The sequence below is a fragment of the Trachurus japonicus genome, chromosome 5 (assembly GCF_045865225.1).
Source record: "Trachurus japonicus isolate A0001 chromosome 5, Traja_1.0".
NCBI lineage: Eukaryota > Metazoa > Chordata > Actinopteri > Carangiformes > Carangidae > Trachurus > Trachurus japonicus.
In genome coordinates, this window is record NC_140911.1 from 574752 (window position 1) to 582960 (window position 8209).

An 8209-nucleotide genomic window follows, 5' to 3' on the forward strand; every position below is an offset into this window, starting at 1 on the left:
TGCAGTGAAGAGCTGCTGCAGTGAGGTCTTCTCCTGGGAAGAAGAAGAGCTGCTGCAGTGAGACTCTGTCCACATCCGTTTCCTTTTCTCTTTGTTTTTTATTGAACTATTTAAATCCAGAGTTCAGCTCAAACCTTGAAGACGGGACCATGTGACGTGTTCTCCAGACTCGAGCTGACGAAGAGTTTCCCAGGTTTAACTTCATGGATCCGTGTGGTGTCACGGTTCCAACCCAACGTCATGAACTTTGCCTTTAAGAGTTGTTTCAGTCACACCGACTTTGTCCACTATCGCTTCCTGCTGGTTTTATTTAAACTAAACAGCTTAAAAGTTGATTGATTCTGTAAACACCTCCTCCTCTACATAGACAGCTGGCCACTTGGACCTGGAAGCACTACACCACCGACTTCTACACGACCGACTTCTACACGACTTCTACTCTGAAACTCAAACACGTGTTTGGAATAAATTATGTTGTAAATGTTTTAAAGAAGCTCCACACCTTTAAGAAATAAATCTCACATTCCTTTGGTTTATCTTCTTCAGGGAGGTGAAGGAGAAACATTCATCAGTTCCGTACAAAGAGACTTAAATTAGTTTCTAATAGTTTATAACCTGATCTGGATTCACGACTTCATGCCCGTTAGTTTCCAGTCGTAGTTGAGTGGATGAACAGCGTCAAACACTGACTCGGTTTCTGTTTGACCGGTTTCTCTTTCTCTTTCTCTCCAGCTGCAGTAACTTGATCATTAAATCTCTAAACGTTTCTAATGGACCTTTAGTTACCGACCATTCCCCGTCGTTTTCTACTTTTTGTTTTATTATGAGGTGTAAAGAAACAAATCACACATGTAAAGTGTTAAAGCTTCTTATTTATCATGACGTTCTCTGTTTTACATCGACGTAAATACTGTAATAAATAAACATATACTGTCATTCAGGTATTTATTGTTTTCCTCATTCAGCTTTGGACAAATGTCTCAGCAAATTCTCTTTACACTGGCTGTGTTGTGATAACAGATTTATATTATATATATATATATATATATATATATATATATATATATATCCTACAGCGGGGGAAATAAGTATTGAACACGTCAACATTTTTCTCAGAAAATATATTATATAGAGCTATTGACATGAAATTTTCACCAGATGTCGGCATCAACCCAAGTAGTGCACACATACAAAGAAATCTGAACATTAATGTCCATGAATGAAGTCATGTGTAATAAAGTGAAATGACACAGGGAAGAAGTGTTGAACACATGAAGAAAAGGAGCAGAAAGGTTTAGAAAGCAGCTGAGTCGTCATCCTGTCTCCTATCAGCTGGTTTAGTCCTGATTGATCCTTTAAAAAGGTTTCTCACCACCAAGGTGTCAGACAGGAAGCATTGCATGGTGGGTAATAGAAATAGAAATACGTCACAGAGCAGCAGCAAGACAATACAGACAACAACACAGATCACAAACACTGAGTAAAAATACATGAAGACATAAAAACACATAGTATATTAAAACACAGAATAGAAATAAATAAATAAATATATGAATACGAGATGCGTGTAGAAGGTTAAAAGTTAAGAAGTTAAAGGAGTTGTACAGCTGTGTGTGTTGCAGTGGGTATGAATGAATGTTTATATTCATATAAAGCAAAGAGCTGTCTAAAGACCTACACAACCTTATTGTTGTAAAACACACTGGAGGACGTTGGTTAAAGGAACATTTCTAAACTTCTGAAGGTTCCAGTGAGCACCGTTGACCACCATCATCCAGAAGTAGAAAGAACACGGCATCCCATAAACCGGCCACGGCCACGTGCTCCTCGCTGATCTCAGACAGAAGAGTCACAACAATAATCAGAAGGGTTCCCTAACAGTCCAGAGCTGCAGACAGACCTGGGATCAGCAGGTACAGTTGTTTCACAGAAGACTATCAGTAATGCAGTAAACCGCCGTGGCCTCATGCACCAAGCCAGACATGGACAGGTTGATTTCACACCGTGTGATATACTTGGAGTGACATTGAGTTGTTTAAGTGTTCCCTTTATTTTTTTGAGCAGTGTATATTTATACATATACATACATACATAGTTATACACAAAAAGCAGCTTGTTTTTAGACACTTTTTACTCCTTTCAAGCAGATTTTCACTTGAAATAAGTAGAAAAATCTGACAGTGGAGCAAGTTTTTCTTAATTATTACAAACACAAAAAACTTGCTTTCACTGGCAGATTTTTCTACTTATTTCAAGTGAAAATTAGTTTGAAACAAGTGAAAATGATCTAGAAACGGGGCGTTGCGTGGCGTAGTGGTTAGAGCGGGCGCCCCATGTATAGAGGCACAGTCCTCGCTGCAGTCGGCCCTGGTTCGAGTCCCGCGTCGGGCGCCATTTACTGCATGTCATTCCCCCTCTCTCTGTCTCCCTGTTTCCTGTCTGTCTCAACTGTGCTATCCATAAAGGCATAAATGCCCAAAAAATATACTTAAAAAAAAGAAAGAAAATGATCTAAAAACAAGTTAATTTGTAGGTGATGAGTCTCATTCTAAGTAGAAAGAGATTAGTTTTGACTAGAAATGAGACATTTTGACAAGAAAAAGGACAAATATTCTTGGAAAGATGTAGAGTTTTGTGTCATTTGCTGCTGTAACAGCTGAGTTTTCAGTTTTCAACGTTGTCTCAGTTTCCTGTGGAGGGGGGCAGCATGGAGCAGAGCAGAGTTCCTGCTGTGAGTTTATGATCTGATGCACATTCATCAACACTTTGATCAAACATGGACTAATGAACATGCATCGGAGAGCGGCGTCAGTTAAGTTAAGTTAAGTTAAGTTAAGATTCCTTTATTTGTCCCACAGTGGGGAAATTTACATTTGTGCAGCAGCAGCAACAAATAGCAACAGGATAAAAGAGAAAAAACTGAATAAAACAAGAGGAATATAAACATCACACAACAATAATTTATAGAAAGAATGATCTGTGATCTGTGACCTGAGACGAGACGGATCAGAGACCGGGACAGAGACGAAGCTTCGTCTAAGTTTCTACCTGTGGACTTACACAGCTAACCTGTCTTTCTCTGGGCCCCATCAGTTTTATTAAATACAAACACATAGTTGTTGTTGCACATTGTTTGTCCTTCTATGTACTTTTCATTTATTTTTCTTTCTTTCTCTCTACACTGAGCTCTTATGTATTTCTTATGTATGTTATTTCCTCTGTATTTGGTTTAATGTAAAGCGTCTCTGAGAGCTGTAAAAGCGCTGTATAAATAAAATGTATTATTATTAATCTGTAGCACACAGCACATGTTCTTTAACACTTCTGTCTCACAATCACATCAATCATCAATCACATCAACTTTTAACTTTTTATTAAATGTAATAATTCTCTTTTTTACTAGAAGGTACGAAACAGAAATCCAGCCACATCTTGTCTCTTGTCTCTTTATTATCACATTAATACCGTTGGTGATGTTTTTTACATTTATTGTCAGTATCTTAACAATCGTAACACGACTGAAGGAGGAAAGAGACAAAAGCTGTAAAAGGACATTTTCTAAACGTGTTGAACCGTGTGCTCTGTAAGAACCTGCACACACACACACACACACACACACACACACACACACACACACTTGTTATATACATAAACTCCAGCAGTTGAGAGGAAGAGTCTCATTAACCCTTCGGCTACAGTTGGATGCTAATCAGGTTAGTTTCTACCTGCTATTGCTTTTACACTGACGTAGAGTTTATCACCATGACGACAACAAAACAGCTGCTACTTCTGGTCGTCCTAGTGAAAAAAGTGCATTTATAACATTCATTATTTCTGTAGGTTGCACTAACGGCTAGAACAGTTTGTTTTAAGACTTTAAGACATCGATACACATGAGTAGAATCACTAAGTTACAGGATTATTAACAACAACTTCTCTAAATGACAACAGGAATAGAAGTACCGTCGCACAGAAACTATAAAAACACAAGAAACAAACCAAGACTTCAGGTTTATAGCCACACTAGTGTTTTAAGAGACTGGTACATTCATCTCACAGCAGAAAACTACATCTTGTATGGAACTACTAATATAACTACTTGGTTGATAAATACTGAAACCTTTTCTTGTACCAGTGGATTCCTGGTTGATCTGAATCTAATGACGTTGGTTCATGTCAAACTGTGTTTGGAGCCACGTCTCAGTTTTATGTATGAAACCAGAGTTTGTGAATCAGGAAGTAAGTGAACGAGCCGTGTGTGTTTCCGTCCTTCGGCCACTAGTGGGCGCTGCAGGATCATAATCTACATTCAGCCACAAGTCACATTTCCTGTGTTTGGTAAAAACACAGAAAGGTTGAAAATAAAAGTCAGTGCAGTGGAATGTGTGAATTAAAGGTTGTGGCTAATGTTGTGTTTATTGTAGAAATAAAAGTCTTTACTCATTACACACTCACATTAATTTAGCTATGTTCTATATTGTGATTTTTGAATTACTTTTGTTTTCTGATTTTATACTTTTATGTTTTGTTTGTTTTGTCTATTGTTGTGGTCTCTTATTTTTTGTTTTTATGAGGTGAGATTTCTCTTATAAACCCATCTGGGTTTCTTTAATCTCACCTGCACAACTGGTTTGCTGTTTTTATGCTGTTTTTTCTTACTTGTTAATTGTGCAAATAAAATAAAATAAAATACTGTCAGGTCAGTCTGCACAAACTTTACCAACTACCAGTATTTCTGTGCAACATTTCAATCAGTGATTGAAGTGTTGATGTTATGGGATGGCAGCCATCAGCCTGTCAGTCTCTAGTGCAGCTTTTCACCCGTTACTGGAGATCAGCGTTAATCAATTAGCACCTAAAGAAAGTAGAAACACATATTTCTTTAAACGAGGTTGTAGAACCAGAAAGACAAATCTAAACGTAGCTCAGGCGACTGAAACTGTTTTAAAGGTCAAATGTTGAACCAGAAGAGTTTTTAACAGCGTGTTGAATCCTGAGCTGCTAGTGTGGCTATAAGGAAGTGGACCGGTCCAGCTGGAGAGGTCAAAGGTCAAAGGTCACCTGCCACCTCCACCTGCAGCAGCTTCTCTCACAACACAAACTACAAAGACATTAGTCTTCAAATAAACAGTTAAACATGAAAATATACAGTTTATATTTACTGGTCACTTTTAAAAGATACATACACGCAAATATACAGAGATACAAATATCTTCTTTTTTTTACCTGAACACTATGGCTTTGAGTATTGTCATAAAAAAATAAATAAAAGTTTGTTCTTCTGTGTAACAGTAACTTCTTCTTGTGCTCAGTTTGAACATGAGACAGTTTTACACAACAACTCTAATGAATAAAAATGAAACGTGTTCATGGAGTTAATGTTACTGTCTAACTCAACAGGTTTATTACTTCACAGATGTATAGAAACAGTGTGTACATGTGTGTTTGAGCATGTACGTATTCTTACGTATATTTAAGGTGAAGCTGAGTTTAATGTTCCATGACCGGTGATCCTTGTTGCTTAAGTTTCTGTATCTTTTGGTTTTTTGTCTCATGTTCATTGTGTTTATAGTGAACTTTGTTTGTGCTACAACTTCATTATGGAGCTTTGTCCTTGTGCGTAACATATTTGATGGGAACTATTATTTTAGTTCCATATGTGTTTAACTGTTATAGAATAATAGTCAGTAATTAGGGATAATAATAATTAACCCGTGTGCAATAATTATTTAAAATCTCTTTTGTGCTTTTGGAGAAATGTCAGTTTGTACAAAGAAAACCAGAACAGAATTTGTTTCACAATCACATGAGCAAGCTGTGCTTCCTGTCAGTGCACATTGAAATGCAGTTCAGCATTTTAAGTCTATAATTCTGTCTTTTAAATGTGGACTTCAGGTTTTCTGTTGCAGACGTTTTACTCTTTGGTGCAGAGACTGAAACAAGTTAAAACTGTGTGTGACGGACGGTGAGAGGGTGTTTTTTTGTTTTTTTATCTCCTTTAGGTAACAAAAGTGAAATTCTTCTACATTGTGTAACTACACTGTACATCACTGTTACAGAATGAACAACAACACTGACTACACACACACACACACACACACACACACACACACACACACACACACACACACACACACACACACACATTTAGATCTGAATGTCTTCAGAGCAGCTGTAGTTCACAATGTGAAGACTAATCTACATGACAGGAAGTGTAGCGTCGTTCAGAGCAGCACAACAGTGTCGACATACCGTCTATACGTACTGACATACTGTCTAATAGGAAATAACTAGGTCTGTGTTGAACAGTAACACAACAGAGAGCAGCAACACAAACTGTGATGAGCTTTAAAGGGATATTCCAGCGTAAATTTAAGCCATGGTCCAACGCACCGTAACACCGAGTTCGACCCCCCCCCCTCATTCTGTGTCATAAACTGTAAACTGTTTTCTTGTCTGTAACAACATCTCTGTCCTGGGTGATGATCCCTCCTCTGTTGCTCACTCTGAGCTTTCTCCTGGTTTTCCCTGTTAAAAGGGTTTTCCATGGAGTTTTTCCTCAGTGGATGTGAGGGTCTAAGGACAGAGGATGTTGTTATGATGGGATGTGAAGCCCTTTGAGACAAACTGGTGGTAAAAACGGGCTATACAGATAAAATTGCCTTGCCTTGCCTTGCTTCGACAGATGTAGTCTGCTAACCGTTAGCTTCTCCAGTTGTAGCAACGTTAGCAATGACCGCACCATAACAAACAGCGCAGTCTGTTGATCCACTATCCACCAATCAAAAAGCCACTTACAGCCACAAATAATGCTCAGAACAGCACCAAACGTCATCAACAGTACAAACAGGGTCCCATCCCATAATACGAGGCATCAAACATCTGTTAGCTCCAGGCACTGACAACACACGTCCCAGGCCGACTGGCAGCACAAACATCTGGTTTCAGCACAAACATCTGGTTTCAGCACAGACATCTGGTTTCAGCGGCCACCGACAGCACAAACATCTGGTTTCAGCACAAACATCTGGTTTCAGCACAAACATCTGGTTTCAGCACAAACATCTGGTTTCAGCACAAACATCTGGTTTCAGCACAAACATCTGGTTTCAGCACAAACATCTGGTTTCAGCACTGACCACTTGATTCCCCCATATCCTATCTGTGATGTCTGCTTGTTGTAGCCATGGTTACAGGTAGTCAGCTGTTGTAGCCATGGTTACAGGTAGTCAGCTGTTGTAGCCATGGTTACAGGTAGTCAGCTGGCGTGGAGGCGTTTACCGAGTGACGTAGAGTCCCGCAGCTCAAGGATGAATGTGTGTGTATTACTCGCGCGACCGATGCCGTTCGTTGCAGGAAGAGACTGTCTGTAATTTAGTGAAGGAGACATCACGGACACAGCTGAGTTTATGGAGTTTGAGAACAACAACGACTGGTTTCATTTCAATGGGCGCTGCTATCAGTTAGAGACCGAGTTTACTGAAGACGAGCTGAAGGAAATGGAGGAGGAAAGTCAAAGAGGGGCAGCTGAGGTGGAGACTATGTGCTGGACCTGGGGGAATCAAGTGGTCAGTCTGGTGGTCACTGTCTGTCGGTGGCCGCTGAAACCAGATGTCTGTGCTGAAACCAGATGTTTGAGCTGAAACCAGATGTCTGTGCTGAAACCAGATGTTTGAGCTGAAACCAGATGTCTGTGCTGAAACCAGATGTTTGTGCTGAAACCAGATGTTTGAGCTGAAACCAGATGTCTGTGCTGAAACCAGATGTCTGTGCTGAAACCAGATGTTTGTGCTGAAACCAGATGTCTGTGCTGCCAGTCGGCCTCGGACGTGTGTTGTTGCTGCATAGCGTATAACTGGAGCAGAGTGGGTGAGTTGTTTTCGTCTCGTTTCAATAGAAACCAGGCAAAGCTAACAGATGTTTAATGCCTCGTATTATGGGATGGGACCCTGTTTGTACAGTTGATGACGTTTGGTGCTGTTCTGAGCATTATTTGTGGCTATGAGTGGCTTTTTGATCGGTGGATAGTGGATCAACAGACTGCGCTGTTAGGGTTAGGGTAGCAAGGGTTAAAGTTGCTACAACTGGAGAAGCTAGCGGTTAGCAGACTTCATCTCTCGAGGGGGGGGTCTAACTCGGTGTTACGGTGCATTGGACCATGGGTTAAACTTACGCCGGAATATCCCTTTAAACTTTAAAATAATCAAAC